At 38.4% G+C, this 15,126-nt stretch overlaps 3 long non-coding RNA genes across 3 annotated transcripts; 1 reads left to right on the top strand and 2 right to left on the bottom strand.

Annotated features, from left to right (window-relative positions):
- The first annotated feature begins 1,287 nt into the window (after positions 1–1,287).
- LOC143508090 (uncharacterized) lies at positions 1,288–2,643 on the top strand. The gene is made up of 3 exons (XR_013129172.1): positions 1,288–1,332; positions 1,558–1,631; positions 1,760–2,643. It is a non-coding gene; the product is annotated as an uncharacterized LOC143508090 (long non-coding RNA).
- A 3,352-nt stretch (positions 2,644–5,995) lies between these two features.
- Positions 5,996–6,575, bottom strand: LOC143508096 (uncharacterized). Its single transcript, XR_013129175.1, has 3 exons — positions 6,510–6,575; positions 6,292–6,409; positions 5,996–6,079 (listed from the first exon to the last, which is right to left on the bottom strand). It is a non-coding gene; the product is annotated as an uncharacterized LOC143508096 (long non-coding RNA).
- A 1,079-nt stretch (positions 6,576–7,654) lies between these two features.
- On the bottom strand, positions 7,655–8,333 carry LOC143508094 (uncharacterized). The gene is made up of 3 exons (XR_013129174.1): positions 8,246–8,333; positions 7,822–8,054; positions 7,655–7,741 (listed from the first exon to the last, which is right to left on the bottom strand). It is a non-coding gene; the product is annotated as an uncharacterized LOC143508094 (long non-coding RNA).
- Between the last annotated feature and the right edge of the window lie 6,793 nt (positions 8,334–15,126).

The raw sequence follows: 15,126 nt of genomic DNA, 5'->3' as shown, positions 1-15,126 counted from the left end.
TAGGAGGTTAAAAAAGTTTTGTGTGTTAAGATACAGATGGCCTGGGGAAAGAAAATTCTGAGCCTTTATTTAATTAGTTAATTTTATAATTTCATTTATTTCAGTAATTTAACCAAAATGTAACATTTTAATAAATTTTATCAGCTGCAGGGTGTGAGGATTTTGGTCAAACCATGCCTTAGACATACTTGAAGATAGGCTGAGTCTACATGTTGTTAAATGTATAATGTGTGTATGATTATTTAATTAAACAAGGAGGTGGAGGCAGAAAACATGCAAGAGGACACAACTGGCACACACAGACTCATATGTGACTGTCACAATGCATGGAGGTGTCACAGGTTCCCCTCACCAAGGAACTCTTAGCATCTGTGGGTGCAGCCCGGTCAAAATACTGACTCTTTCTGGATCAGGAATGAATCAGGAAAGAAAAGGAATCCCAGAGCCAGAAAAGAGAGCTGACTGAGCAGTCTTTAGAGGACCTTAAGAAAAGGAAGAAAAGCTTGGAAGACGTATCCACTTGTCTTGCTAGAGAGGCAAATTCTCTTGCAGAAGAAGTTGAGGGCAAGACTGGATCCAAGATGGCTCAGCTCCTTTCCAAGTCAAATGCTGAGATTGGTACTGAAAAGGAAGAACTCAGAGATATGTAGGGTGAGGTTGTATGTAGATATGCTAGTGTTGTGTTGGTAAGGTTGCTTGGGTTGAGAATGTTACTATTTTGATTATCTGTTTTAATACTGAATTAATGTAATCCTGTAACTAAATTAATCAAAATAAAATGTTAAGAGTTTCTGGGATCATTGGATTGTTTGTGGTAATATGTTGTGTTGGTCTTAAATTTCACTGAGAATGGTCTTAAAAGGTCTTACAAAAGTCTTAAATTTAACTCACTGAAACCTGCAAGAACCCTGTAACTGTTTTGGATCTGCTCACTGTATATCTTGCTCTATTTAGCGAATGCGTCTACCTACTTATTGCTCAGTGCCCCTGGTGTTACACCATGATGACTGTTGATGAGTAGACACACCTAATCTTTGGACACATTGTTTTTGGAATGTGATGCCACAATCATCCAGTGTCTGTCTCTCCATGTCAGACCATGTAGAAGTGACTTTCAGTCTATGGCGGATAAAAACAAATCCTAGTTATTGTTTCTAATGACCTAGCTGTGTTTCTAAACATGTATGCCAATTAAATACTGCCTTGATAATATACTGATATTTCTTTTGTACTCCAGTGTATACTTTTATTTAAATTGTTTTTTTTTTTTGTTTGTTTCTGCCCCAGGTAAAGCCAAGAACAGTGGTCAATCACAGACACTCAAAAGGAAAGGTATGTTTGAAGAACTTCAGTATGGCAAGTATAGTCATACAGTAGTTGTATCTGGAGCCTGTGCCTCTGATTTAAAGGGAGCCTTTTTTTTAAGGTTTTCTAAACAAGTTTCTAACATTGATTTTATTGTCCTTTTATCTTTTGATTTTGTTTGGTTACATCTATCATCTTGTACTACAAGGCTTTATTTTGAAAAAATGTGATTTTATTCACTTATTTTCGTAGAATGTCCCCACACATTGACAGAAAGTCAGGAATTTTACCCTGTGAAGAGAATAGTCAGATGCAGAGTTGTTCAGGTTAATCCTACACCCATCACTACAATCATGCCATTTTACAAGCAAATAGTCATGTGTATATTGACTAAAAATGCATATTGTTATTAAAATTAATGAGTTAGAAAACTGAAGAGTTTGAATTGTTTCAGGGCAAGAAAATGAAGCAAGTGGAGTGGGAACCCTGCCTGCTCTGGTATGTATGAATTTATGCAACTATGCAAACTTTTATACAACCACTGGACTGCAAGTCATGGTACTGGTACTAAACTTTCATTTTTAGAAAAATCCCAACATTTGTGTAAACAACTTGGTAGCTGAACATTTGATCAGTTCTAAATATTCACTAGCATATTGCAGTACTAGATCTTTTCATCTAACGTTGTGTGGTATTTTTATAAGTCTGTCAGTGATGCCAATATCCAGGACTTTTTATTTACAATTTCTTCAATTACCCATGTGTAGCACATCAAAACATTGCACACGCTGTAGTAAGACTTGCTGGAAATTTAAAGTGGGAACGCAGTTTTTATATAAAAAAAAATAATTAATGGTTTGAACTTTTTAAATATCAAGGACAACAGACTCTAGTTTATACTGATATCTCCCTTGTACCTTGTTTTGTTTTTGCAAAATTGTGTACTTTGTTCTACATTGTAGTGAACTATGCATTGCATGAATTTAAGAGATGTTGGGCTTGGTGCTTTTGTTTAGCTATTTTTTTCTAAATGCATTTAAATGCTATTTTTGCTTTGTCCCTGACTCCTCCCCTTGGGCGTGTGCATGCGTGGTTGGCGTCCGTTTTGTCACCTGTGACTCATCTCGTCAACATTATGTGCAGTTGGGTCTTGTATGTGTCAATGTAATTATCATCACTCTTTGTCCGAGTTGATCCGAGTATTACCTCGTCTCGGCATCTTGCCTTCCCTCGTGTTACAAAAATACACTTAAATGTTGTATATGCAATGGTTTTAATGTCATGAAAGTTTACACCACAAATGTCTGTAAAGTTCCGAGCTTTGGGCCTGGGTGCATCCTAAAATACCCACACTATGGTGGGGTGGGGGGGGGGTGGTGGGGTTGATTGGGAACCACTGGTGTAAAAAATAAATGGGTTAGGAACAAACTCGCGTACTGGTAGGGAACAACAAACAGCCAAAAATTCTTGCTCAATCATTCAACAAGGTATATAAGCGTTATAACATAACGCGGAAGTGCCAAGTTAAAGACCATTACGCAATCGGAAACAGCCACATCCAGAAATAAAGCCTTTAATACAATAAAATACGGACTGTGTTTACAAGATAGGACCGGGTTTAGCATATTTAGTTGCTAACAATGATGGCATTTATTTATGTATTCCCAGTCTTTATAGTCTAGTTACATCGGTTCTCCACAGATTGGGGAAAAAACGGAAATGGCATTCCAGGAATGACCATATGGATTCAGTGTGAGCCTGCATGGCCCTGTAGCCCTCAGACTGCATTGTCTTATCGCGATACATAGCGAATGCGTAGCGAAATGCTGTTGTTTTTATTTATTTGTTGTCTTATACCAGATATACTACTGCTGCTGCTATTTTGTTTATACGTTCGTGCTATCTGTGTGCAGTATGGCAAGGGAAACGACTCCTTGACGCTGATCGTAACCCTAACCCTAACATATCTTCATGAACTACAAACAGCGCCATATTGTTCCAAATTCCTTCACACTATGCATATGGCTATATGGGTTTATTATTATTATTATTATTATTATTAAAGTGTATTGTAGCAATATGTGAGATATACCTGAATAAAACTTGGAATTTTTTAAATAAATGTTTCTTCTCCCTGTAAGATTAAAAGTCAAATTTATGTATATAGTGCTTTTTACAACACATGTCACAAAGCAGCTTTACAATCGCATGGGTCTAGAGCCCTAATGAGCAACCCTACCTTGAGCCTCAGGTAGGAGGTGCCTGTCCACTGGCTGTAATGGTACATCAGCCCACGACGTTGGTGTCACAGATGTTATTACAAAGAGCAGACCAGTTACCCCTATTAGATCTCACATTGATCTGTAAATTAATTCTTAAATTTGAAGTATATATTTCTAGTGGGTGATGCTGGTCCCCTGGGGGTATGCAAACTGCAAAGCTGTCTGTCAGTGACATCAAATGGGCTGTGCTACATTACTGTATAATTTTCATTTTAAATTGAACTTGCTGCTCATGCATGATGGTTGAAATGAGAATTGTAATCATAAAGAAAATACACATGTAAACATATTATACCTGTCACGGTGAGGGGGCCGGGTCGCCACCAGAGGGCGCGCATCCCGGCCAGCAGCCGATCCCAGCACACACCCCCGCAATCACCATCATACTGAGCACCTGTTTCTTGTTTACTTTGCTCTTCTTAAGCCCGCAGGTCGTCTGGTCCAGTGCTGCACATTGCCGCTACATGAGCGTCTCTGGTCTCTGCGTGTCCGTCACTGCGTTCCCTACCTGCGTGCGCGCTACGAGCTTTACCTTGCATCACTTGCAGTGCGTGCTTTAGGAGCCTTTCTAGTGTGCGCTACGAGCTTTACCTTGCATCACTTATAGTGTGTGCGCTCAGAGCTTTACTGGTGTACGCTACGAGCTTTACCTTGCATCACTTGCAGTGTGTGCGCTAAGAGCTTTACTGGTTTGGTTGCCATGGACAATAAACATCCTTCTGTTCAACCCCCGTCTCCGGCTGCCTCTGTCCCGACGCCTCCGGCGTCACAATACCTATGAGTTAATTAACCTAATTCCAAAGACAGACATCTGATTTTTTAAAGTCTCCAATCATAAAAGTAGTGAATTGTATACATGTTGCTAGGTAGTTGGACTGCCACTAGAGCCCTTTGACCTGGTTTTAATAGGAATCTTATTTATAAGGAGTATAAAAGTACTAGATTGTTGGAGAGATGACTATGGGAATCAGGGCTTTATACTGTGCAAATTCTTGAAATTCTCAATTCTGACAGTCTTCAGTTTGCACAATTACATTTAAATGTACAATTTCTATGTATGGTGCATTAACATAATGTGTTCAACTACATTAAATAGTTGAACTGCCACCAATTTCATTTATTTCCACTTAATAGTTTATATATTTGTAAATTACTCATGATCATAAGTCATCAGGCAGTGAAACAAATTGATTCACATTTCTTTATTATACTAGCGCGCAAAGGACACTACACAATCTGTACAGAAATGTCTGCATATTATTGTCCAATAAATCATACATCAGACAAGTGAAGAGTAAAGGCTGGGTGAAAACAGATATGAAAGCAGTCAAAAACCAGAACAACAAAAACGCAAAAAGAGTACACTACAAATCAAGTTTGGACACACCTAAGGACTCTGTCCTTAAGGTGGGGCTTGTTAAAGACTGAAGTCTTTTGAACAGTCTATGAAAATAACCTTACTAAACATCCTCCCAATCACTATCATCAGAACTCTCATGCTGAAGTATTTTGTGCTCCTCTGGTGTATCCTCAGTTCCATCTCCAGGGAGTAGGATAGCATTTGGTCCTAATGCCATCCTATAATTTGATAAAACGACGTTAATTTTGTGTTCCATATTTGCAAGTGTCTCTCGAAGAAGGCACTGCAGCCCACGTTGTCCGTCCTCTGTAAAAGTACCTACAAAGGTAAAAGAATGTTATAAAGGTAAAAGAATGTTATTAAAAATGTCATGTCCAGCATCTTACTAGATTAAAACTCCACCATACAGAGAAAAGCAGGAAGGGGTTATAATCCTTATACTCATGATGCATGAAACGACCAGGTGTAAACTGGAATAGCTACTTACAATGTTTCCCAGTGGATAATTCTGCTATTAGTGTGCCAATACTCCTGCCTGGCCTCTGAGATAGGAGTAGTGCTGTCTCATCTCATGCATTAGGATGACCCTTTCCTCTTGAAGCCTCATTTTGAACATGTAGGCATCAAAGATCTTCTTTTTGGTGAAGACACTAGTGGTTTTCTAAAGACATAGGAATTACCATCACTCATGATGAGAAGATAAATACATACGTTAAGGTAGGATATAACAAAGATTGCTGCAGAAACACAAAGACTGTCCCATACCACTTCTACAGATCTCCCACGGCCATATTAAACTGTCTGCCCCACCATCTCCTTCTGCGTATTTATGCGGCCCTCCTCTGGTACTTGTTCATTGTAGCACTTTATTGATTCAAAGAGTTTTCTCTTTTCCTCTCTCAATTTCTTTCGCCGCAAATGATGAATCTTGTTGCTGTCTAGAGTTAGCTTGGACAAGTTCCAATGTATAAACATTTCAAATAACTGATAAACAATATCAATTGGTAAAAGAAAGGTAGATAAAACATACCAGTGTTATTATTACAGACTTGCTTTTTTCTGATGCACACCAAGAAACGTTCAATTGAGTGTTGAAGGGCATGTTGGCTACTACAACTGGTATGTATGGAATCTAAAACAAAAAATTAAAGCCAATGCATAAATTTGAAAAGTACATAGTCATACTGATTGTGGTACTACTTAATTTACATAATAAATAAAGTATAATATTAAAAAAGATTCCAGACTTGTGCTGCATCCACAATTACCACTACAATACTAATTCAGATGTCAGAAATAGGACTAACCACCAGCTTTAGCATAAAAGATCATGTAATATCCTACCATCTGTAGCCCATAGTCTGACATCACGGACCCACTCCAGAACCCTGTTCTCAGGGCATCCAAGCTCGCTGCACAAGTCCTCTAGCTTCTTGTTTGCCATCTCTGTCCTGCGAACAGTCTGAAATATGGTTGGTGGTGGGAAGCAACAATGAGACAAATTGACTAAAATGTTTTCCTCTGAGGTAAAACAGCAACACTACATTAGTATGGTCAGTTACTTTGATGTATCTGCTGGATAATGAAAGATGAAGCTAATCTGCTTCCGCAGGTTCCATCCAATGGCGTGAACAGTCGGCATATCATTCCCAGCTTTAGACAGAACGTTGAAGACAGTAACACAGACTCACAAATTAGAATCCTTCATTAGAAATGATCTCCATACTAGATAAGACCATGGCAAATATGTGATGACAACCAAATAGAGCCAAAAAAGGATCTGTTTATGAAAGCACATACACACCAGACTTTGTCATGTACTTTGTTGTCAGGGCACAACGCGAGAGGTAACTGTTCATCATCTCTACCTCCTCCCCTGCAGTAGTGCCAGCGCCATCCAAAAGGTCTGCCACTCCAAACAATCTAACAACATTGTGAGTAAGTCATTTTCCCATAAAAAATGGTTACGGTAATTATTATTAATGGTTATGTTTATTAAACATAACACTGTACCTCACACTTTGTTGAATGGGCCTTTGCATGCATCACAGACAGAAATGGGCTCATTTGCAGTAAAGATCCCAGTTCTGGCATAGATATTGCCACTTTCTCAAGGTAAGGCCAATACCTGCAAGCAATGTCAGTGCAATAGAAATGTGCATTTGTGGCTGCATGCAGCTCCTTCTGTAGGAACAAGGGATATGCAAAAATCTCTCCCCTGAACATATTGAGAGCTTTGAGTAGTATTCCAAGTCTGCAGACAAAGACCCTCTTCATCAAGTTTGTGAGAACTTCGTGCAGTCTCACGTGCGGCTGACCACTGGCTTCTACCACATGTTCCTTTGCCTTGAGTCTGTTTAAAATAAATTTAGTTAGTTACAAATATAAATATATACACATTTTGAATAACAAGGGCAGAGAGAATTCATATTGTACTACCATTTTTCACTTTACCCCTGACCTCTTCAACAATGTGTACACATCAGTATCTTTTTGCAATAAAGGTGCCAGGAAAGTATGATTCCTCTGACCTTTAACATAAAACAAAAAAGCCATGGAATTATACCTAGTTACATACATTTTACATACATTTACTATGAATAAAGCAGCTTTACCCTGCTGACTGTCGAAACCTATAGAGTTTTCTGTTGCCATCTGCACAAACGGCAGTCATGTTCGGGGTACAAGCAGAGCATGTGAAGTGGTCCACAAAAGCCATTTTGTCACACTGAAACTTGCAGAATGAGTACTCCATGAAGCTTCTCTGAAACATGTCTCCATGTATCTTCCCAAACTGCAAGGTTACAATTTGTTAAGTTAAAATGAAAAGTCCTAAAGAACACCTAAAGATATATTACTCCACACTGGACTTACCCTTCCAAACTGCTGAGTCCTCCCATCCAACATCTGCAAAAAACTTTGCCTTGATAGACTAGGTGCAGCAGTTTTCATTTCCAAAAACGTATGGAAAACATCTATTGTAAACAAGGTCTCAGCATTTACAGATGCAGGCCAATAACCCCTTTTTATGAGGTCGCTCCTATCTGGTGTCCATTGTGTCTGGCATAATCTACACACTGTAACTGGTAACCACAGATCATATCGACCTAAAACAAACAAAAAAAATAAAACAGAAGGCTCAGGCTATTTTAGTCAACAAAGTAAAACAGTTTTGTATAATCAAGAATATATACTTATTTTATCTGAATCTCTCATATGGTGCATGTAACATTTTTAAGATCAAGTCCATTCATTTCTAAATCTGGCTCAATTAATTTAATTACAAAAGCCTACATACCATTTATGCAAACCAAAATGACTCAGTTAGATTTTCTGGGCCACAGGAGCACAGTGGGAGAGGTCTTACAGTAGGCAACAGGCATGCTGAAAATAGAAGCTCAAATAATGAATAACCAAGTAATTTAATACTTAACATAAACAAACCTACACAAAAATTAATTAATTAAATCACTTATACAAAATCATGAATTCTCTACCTTGATTACATTGTTATATTTCCCATTTTCTTTCATGAAGCTCAATCTCTCTCTTTTCCTCCTCCTCCGTTTGTTGTTGTTGAGAGAGATATCTCTCTCTTTTCCTCTCCTCCCGTTGTTGTTAGGCGACATAGGCAAATGCTAGGGGCGCCGTCTGTCCAGGGGGGCGCTCGCGTGCATGCGGTTTTTTTTTTTTTTTTAACAAATGAACAATTAATAAATGTGAAAACAAGCAAAGTCCACATAATCATAATTTCATTGTTTAATAATATTAGTCAAATTAATAATTCTTATAATAACAACACACGACACCTATCACCCGCGCGCCAACCCGCCCTCCCCCGCGCGCTCTGCGCACCTCGTTACTGTTTCTCTGTGGGGAAAAAGACACCACAGAGTGAGTGACATCTCCTCGAAAAGACGTCAAAAAGGCAGAAGTCCTCTGGTGCCCAGGGTAGTAAAAGGAGAAAAGTGGAGGAAGAAAGGTGGCAAAAAAACAGGTAATATAATGGTAATATGTGGTGAATTAACACTATACCATTGGCGTCAGGGACTTCAACACCTTCTCTGAAGGTTAATTGATCTTTAAAAGGATGCTTTATCTATTATATGTAATATATGTTAATAACGCTTCACCAATAATTTGTATTTTCCCTATAAATCGGCTTTCAAATCCACTTTTCGTGCATGTGATGGAAAAAAAAAACTTAGTGCTGAAATAAAAAATCAACCAATCAGAATATTTCACACTGTTGTTTCTAGATAAAAGAGAGAAAGGCCCTCCCCCCAGGAACTTCTGTTTATCTGTCACCTACCCTTGTCTTTTACATTGAGAGCTTTTATTATAGATTGGCAGTTTTATCAACCAATCATATTATCGAATTAGAATTGTGGGGGCGTGCTCCAATTGTCTCTCATTTTTATTTGAAACAAATCCAAAATGTTTCCAATCTGTAGCTGTTGTGTTTTTCTTTTAAACCAGCTCTCTTGACTCACAACTAACACTCAATCGTCATTGTGGCTTTTCCCCTCTGTATGATCTTAGTGAAAATAGCCCCTGTCATCATACTGCCCAATCCTAGTAGGTGCTATTATTAGCTTAGCTCAGCAAGTTTTTTAAATAAATATATATCAGATGCACTTTTGAAATAATAATGTTGCAGTAGGCAAATTGCCCTAATTTGCACTGGTGGTAGTTGTTGTTTTTAATTTTTTTACATTTAATATTTATATTTAAAAGTTGTTCTCTGCACTACGTTATGTAAAATAGTTTTAAAATATTTTTTGTGCAACACCTTTATATTTATTGCTTGTTATATGGTAATATTTAAGTCATTTGCTTTTTATTTGTTTCTTTAATAGTGACACAATCAACCCAATGATTGATGATACAGGGGGCACCAGCCAAAATCTCGCCTAGGGCACCACATTGGTCAGGGCCGGCTCTGCCAGAAACTATCTATCCTTCAGTGATTAATAAATCCAGTGACATCAGCTATGTGTCATAAGGAGTTCTATATTCAGACTCTTGATGTTGTGCAAATGTTGTTATAAAAAACAGAGGAGTAAATATGAGAGAATTAAATTAATATAAGAAAAGCACCGAAACAGGCCACGGTCAAGGTCATTTAAAGAGTATTTTGGCATTTTTTCCCTTACCATCTTCTCCCTCAAACAGCCGAGTCTTTATGCCAGAAATCATTTCTAGGGAGAAGGCAGAATTAAACCATATCCAGTAGCAAGAAACACCTTCAACACTCAAAAGGGGCAGGGGCTGAAATAAGTTTCATCTGTGAGCTTTGAAAAATGTAATGATCCTGACCTGTTAGAAATTCTTTCCGCAAAGCACCAGTGTCAACACCAGGTTCTCCTATGAATGTAACTTTTAAGGGGTTGACCGGTGAGCTGTGTTTCTGCCGCTGCTACAGTGTTAGTCCACGTTGCAAGAGATTTATTCTAGACACACAGATGCAGAACTCTTTGCACGTGTCAACCTGAGTAGCCAGCCATTGCAGTACATCCTCCTTACTGTAAAAAATTATATTTCACATTATTTTATTTTTTATTTTTTAATATACACTACCGTTCAAAAGTTTGGGGTCACTTAGAAATGTTCTTATTTTTGAAAGAAAAGCAGTTTTTTTTTTCAATTTAGCTAACATTAAATGCATCAAATATACACTCTATACATTATTAATGTGGTAAATGACTATTCTAGCTGTAAACATCTGGTTTTTAATGCAATATCTACATAGATGTATGGAGACCCATTTCCAACAACCATCACTCCAGTGTTCTAATGGTACATTGTGTTTGCTAACTGTGTAAGGAGGCTATTGGATATTTAGAAAACCCTTGAAAACCCTTGTGCAAGTAGGTTAGCACAGCTGAAAACAGTTTTGCTGATTAGAGAAGCTATAAAACTGACCTTCCTTTGAGCTAGTTGAGAATCTGGAGCATTACAATTGTTGGTTCGATTAAACTCACAAAATGGCCAGAAAAAAAACAACTTTCAATTGAAACTCGACAGTCTATTCTTGTTCTGAGAAATGAAGTCTATTCCATGCGAGCCATTGCCAAGAAACTGAAGATTTCCTACTATGGTGTGTACTACTCCCTTCAGAGGAGAGCACAGACAGGCTCTAACCAGAGTAGAAGGAGAAGTGGAAGGCCCCGCTGCACAACTGAGCAAGAAGACAAGTATATTAGAGTCTCCAGTTTGAGAAATCGACGCCTCACAGGTCCTCAACTGGCAGCTTCATTAAATAGTACCCGCAAAACGCCAGTGTCAACGTCTACAGTGAAGAGGCGACTCCGGGATGCTGGCCTTCAGGGCAGAGTGGCAAAGAAAAAGCCATATCTGGCTAATAAATGAAAAAGATTAATATGGGCAAAAGAACACAGACATTGGACAGAGGAAGATTGGAAAAAAGTGTTATGGACAGATGAATCAAAGTTTGAGGTGTTTGGATCACACAGACGGACATTTGTGAGACGCAGAACAACTGAAAAGATGCTGGATGAGTGCCTGACACCATCTGTCAAACATGGTGGAGGTAATGTGATGGTCTGGGGTTGCTTTGGTGCTGGTAAAGTGGGAGATTTGTACAAGGTAAAAGGGATTTTGAATAAGGAAGGCTATCACTCCATTTTGCAACACCATGCCATACCCTGTGGACAGCGCTTGATTGGAGCCAATTTCATCCTGCAATGACCCAAAGCACACCTCCAAATTATGCACAAACTATTTAGAGAAAAAGCAGGCAGCTGGTGTTTTATCGGTAATGGAGTGGCCAGCGCAGTCACCAGATCTCAACCCCATTGAGCTGTTGTGGGAGCAGCTTGACCGTATGGTACGAAAAAAGTGCCCATCAACCCAATCAAACTTGTGGGAGCGGCTTCTGGAAGCATGGGGTGAAATTTCTCCAGATTACCTCAGCAAATTAACAGCTAGAATGCCAAAGGTCTGCAATGCTGTAATTGCTGCTAAGGGGGCATTCTTTGATGACGAAAGCAAAGTTTAAAGTAGAAAATTATTTCAAATAATTAAAAAAAAACATTTCTACCTTGTCAATGTCTGGACTATATTTCTATTCATTTTGCAACTGATTTGATAAATAAAAGTATGAGATTTCAGGGAAAACACAAAATTGTCTAGGTGACCCCAAACTTTTGAACGGTAGTGTATATTATGATTAGTGAGATCATTTTAAATGTACCTGGCCACCCCCCCCCCCCCCCCCCTCCCCCACAATACTACATTCCCTGGAAACAGAGGAAAGTCTATGTAGCGCTTGTCAGAACAGTCAAGCATGGTGACTTCTTCTACAAACACTGATTCATGGTTCGGTACGTCTCGAGTATAGGACAGAAGCTTCTTGTATTCAGAACATATTAACTATGACATAGATAAATGACGGACGTAGTATGTTCGAGGTTATGAAAACTGCCCAGTCGCCTACTGAAAGAACCAGTGGCGTGCACACATAGACATCAAGTGGTGCTAAAGCACCACCAACTCTGCCCTTTATCAACGAAAGTGCCCTTTTGAAACTTCGTTTTTTATTTTATTTTTATTTTTTTTTATTATTATCATTTTACTGAGGTCGGTTTGAAATGATCTTTTGAAAACCTGAGCGATTAAAAACAATGCCCTGAAATGAGCCACCACCTCGCACACATCCGACCTCTCTCTTCCTTTAACACCAGATGCGCTGCAGCAGTTCAGTTCAGCGAGGTGAAGGAAGCGTCTTCAGCACAGCACACACGCTCACAGATAGACTTCTTCTCCCGTCCCCACCAGCCAGGTCACATACACATCAAGTCAAATCTACCGTTTGCCCTCTAAGCCCAACGTGAAATCATTTTGTTGTGCAGTAAAATGTCTCATACAGCACCAAACTACTAAGCATTTTTGCCGTGTGTTATATTTGCAAAACGACACATTATATTTCCAGAATTATTTTCTGTATGAAAAATAAAATAATAAAATAAAGCCTTAATAGAGAATTTAAAAACGAACTGATAGTGAAAATGATTCCCAAAAGTTTTTACATAAACCGGATGTAAAAAAGGGACATCTTATTTTTAATAGTTGCATACTTTTTGTTGCAAAGCTAAAATATCAACGAAAATCCAGTAGGCCCTACTCCAAAATCGCGATTAAGGCTTTTAAATACTTTTTAAGGGCCTTCATTTTTCCAATATTGATTTATCAACTTATAATACTTTTTAAGACCCTGCGGACACCCTGTACAACCACAAAATAAAAGCTACAATGGTGATGACACTTACATCAATTTTAGACACTTTTACTTTCTGTGATTTAAAGATTTGATTTTAAAGATTTGACCAACTTTATTTGGTTTAGAAGTGGTTTGTATGTCAAATTATTTTACGTTAATATTTAGTTTATTATAAATCTTGGTTGCCTAATTGTCACACTGATATAACAAAGTTGGGGATTCACCTCACCTTGTCAGTGATGCTAGTGAAATGCCAAATTATCCCCTTGAAAATTATAACCCTTGCAAATATAAATATATCTAGCTTTGGGATTATTAATAAGGCTAAATCGAGGTTAATGGTTATTGTAACTCTGTTAGTCCTCGACGACGTCTTGATGCTGATTCTAAATCAATATAAATATATAAAACACAAATATGGAATGGCGCTTTTAATTCATAGCGGTCCTTAAACTGTGGTGGTATAACGTTATATGCCATATCATATGACATAGGTAAATGACGGACGTAGTATGTTCGAGGTTATGAAAACTGCCAAGTCGCCTACTGAAAGAACGCACTGCTTTAAGATTTGAGTAGAACGTAATGCATTGAAATCTAGTGCCTACTACACGGCATTTCGGACGGAGCCACGGATCCTCCAACGTTAGAGCCTTAACATGAGGTTATCCGAATTGAGCATTTGGAACAGGTGAAGTGCACAGGTTTCTCCATGTAATCTGTCTGCGCAGTCCAAATACGATAGATAACCCCCCATAGACCATAAAATCTACAGTATTAATGCTGGAAGCATGTTTGGACTAACATATGTTTGAACTTTAATGACCTTTTATTTGAAACTTGGAGGGACTCTGAGATTTTGCCTCTGTGATTTGTTGAAGCTCTTTGGGTATGTCCCCTTTATCAGAAACAGGTATCGTGTCCCACTTCTACTCAATTGCACGTTTAACTGAACATCGAAGAAATGACTGCGATGAGTGCAAGCGTCATTAACATTTCATGGTTATTTACTTTTATTTAATAAAATTGATTCAAAATGTAAAATAGCCAAACTGAACGAACGTCAAAGGTTAAGAAGTGCTATTTTCAAGGTCAGTCAACTAAAACCATTTAGGATGGAATGATAAAAGAGAGCACAGTTATTTACTGGCAAGGATAAAACAAACTGACTAGCAGACATTTGGAACCTCCACGTATTAGAAACAAAGCAGTAGTGATATTTCTCAGGTCTTTCCGAGGATATTCACAAAAATATTTAATAATTGTTGACAAAAAAGTAAATTGGCAAAATAAATGGACAGTCCTCATTGTGAATTCAAGAGAAAAAATGCTGAAACGCAAAATTATAGGTGTACGTTGTACACTGACATGAAAATACCTAAGTAAGACATTCGATGGGTAGCACAGATTTTTATAACACCGGAGTGGATCTGATACATGTTCCAGGGCCAGAGTGGGTGTGATAAATGTCCCGGCCCAAACTACTGAGATTAACATGGGCCAGCCCAATGTGATTTGCACTTGAAGACTCGGCCAATTAGTAGTTTTAGTTATTATCTAACTGTCACTATGACAACACGGGCAATTAGTAGTTTTAGTTATTATCCAACTGCGTCCCTACGACAACACGGCATATGAAGTCACAATGCAGGAGACCTATAAAAGTCGCCACAGACAGTGTTTAATTTAACCACAGATGGTTCGATCGTCACGGAGGTTGAAGTAGCTACTACAGCGGTTCACCGATATCTTGTGCGAGTAAAGGAGTGACTATTGATCATGTTTAAACTAATGATGAGGGTAAGTTCATGTTCCTTTGAGCTTTTTCCATAATCTCACTTTAGTCCGAGTAAGTTCGAGAGAGCCGCTTCCCAGTCTATTTATTGAAAATTACATTCCTCGTCGAGACAGTTCTCTAAAGTTGCTTTGTAGCAACA

The sequence above is a fragment of the Brachyhypopomus gauderio genome, unplaced genomic scaffold, assembly GCF_052324685.1.
Source record: "Brachyhypopomus gauderio isolate BG-103 unplaced genomic scaffold, BGAUD_0.2 sc781, whole genome shotgun sequence".
NCBI lineage: Eukaryota > Metazoa > Chordata > Actinopteri > Gymnotiformes > Hypopomidae > Brachyhypopomus > Brachyhypopomus gauderio.
Note: the sequence above shows the minus strand (reverse complement) of the source record. Positions and strands in the feature narration are given on the sequence as shown.